Below are 1,940 nucleotides of genomic sequence, written 5' to 3' on the forward strand. Positions count from 1 at the left end.
GCTCTTATTTTTATTATTTCCTTTCATCTTTAGTTTTATTATTCTTTTTCTAGCTTCTTGAGTGGAAGCTTAGAGCAGTAATTTTCTTTTTTTTCTTTTCTTTTTTTTTTTTTGAGATGGAATTGCACTCTGTTGTCCAGACTACAGTGCAGTGGCATGATCTTGGCTCACTGCAACCTTCACCTCCCAGGTTCAAGCAATTCTCCTGCCTCGGCCTCCTTAGTAGCTGGGATTACAGACACCTGCCACCACACCCAGCTCATTTTCTTGTATCTGTAGTAGAGATGGGGTTTTCACCATGTTGACCGGGCTGGTCTCGAACTCCTGAGCTCAGGTGATCTGCCCACCTTGGCCTCCCAAAATGCTGGGATTACAGGTGTGAGTAACTTTGCCTGGCCTAATTTTCAATCTTTCTTCTAAAGCTATCAAATTTCCTCTAAGTAGTGTTTTAGTTGCACTGCACAGCATTTGATATGTCTTATTTTTCACTGTTCTTGTTCTTTTTTTTACCCCTTCCACTGTGATTATTGACCCATTATTTATAAGTGTGACATGTAAGCCGGGCGCGGTGGCTCACGCCTGTGATCCCAGCACTTTGGGAGGCCGAGACGGGCAGATCACGAGGTCAGGAGATTGAGACCATCCTGGCTGACTCGGTGAAACTGTCTCTACCAAAAATACAAAAAATTAGCCGGGCGTGGTGGCAGGCGCCTGTAGACCCAGCTACTCGGGAGGCTGAAGCAGGAGAATGGCGGGAACCCGGGAGGTGGAGGTTGCAGTGAGCCGAGATCACGCTACAGCACTCCAGCCTGGGCAACACAGGGAGACTCCGTCTCAAAAAAAAAAAAAGTGTGACATGTAATTTCCAAGCATTTGCAGATTTTCCAGTTATTGACTGAATTCAGAGAGGACACACTGTATGATTTCAATCCTTTGAAATTTGCTGAGACTTGTGTAAGGTCCATAGTCTATTTCGATAAACATCCTATGTGCACATGGGAAGAGTAAGTATGTTTTAGTGTTGTATATATGTGAATTAGGTCATGTTGGTTAATCCTATTGTTCAAACTGTGTGAGGTTGATTCAAGAATAAAGAAAGAAACCAGTGGGATACAGTTCCGAAAGACACACACACACACTCTTCAGTTGAGTTATGTTGAGATACTGGGGACTCCTCCAATTCGGTGGAAAAAAAATCACGCTTTTCAATAAATGATGCCAGGTCAATTGGATATCCACACGGAAAAAAATGAGCTTTGGCTCCATACCACACCATTCACAATAAATGTAATCAATCACAGGTCTAAATACGAGCCCTAAAACAAGCTTCTAAAACACAGGAGGATATCCTAATAAAAAGTTACTAACTATAAAGAAAATATTGATAAATTGGACATCACTAAGAGTAACTCCAGTTCATCCAAAGCAAAAGTAAACTACAAAATAGAAGAAGGTATTTGGGATAACGTCAATAAATGGGAATCCAAGAATCCGTCTACAATACAAAGCGCATGCGTCGGACCAAGAACTCGTATCCAGACTATGGAAAGAACCTCTACGAAGTAGACGGACAGCCCAATTTTCAAACGGGCCCGGGCGAACACCCAGGCGGCTGGGGCTGGTTCCAGGCCCCCATTGCTCCGCCTTGCAGGGGCCGCTCCGGCCTGGTCGCCTTCTCCGGGCGCATCCAGGGAACTCGCTCGGTCCTCCTTAAGCGGGGAGGCGGTCGGAGAAGCTCGGGCCGCGTCTCCCCGACTCCGCCCCCGGGGGTTGCCTTTCCCTTAGAAGGCCAAGCCCCAAGCCCAGCCTCTCGCCGGCTGGGAGTCGCGCGGTGGCCCCCTCGCTGCCCAGGACCCCGACGCCGCGGCCGGAGCCCCAGCGAGCGCGGGAAGCCCCGCGGACCTCGCGCTCCCGGCTCGGGCTCCGGCGCGGACGGGGCG

This window comes from Rhinopithecus bieti, unplaced genomic scaffold (assembly GCF_001698545.2).
Source record: "Rhinopithecus bieti isolate Rb0 unplaced genomic scaffold, ASM169854v2 scaffold_5840, whole genome shotgun sequence".
Taxonomy (NCBI): domain Eukaryota; kingdom Metazoa; phylum Chordata; class Mammalia; order Primates; family Cercopithecidae; genus Rhinopithecus; species Rhinopithecus bieti.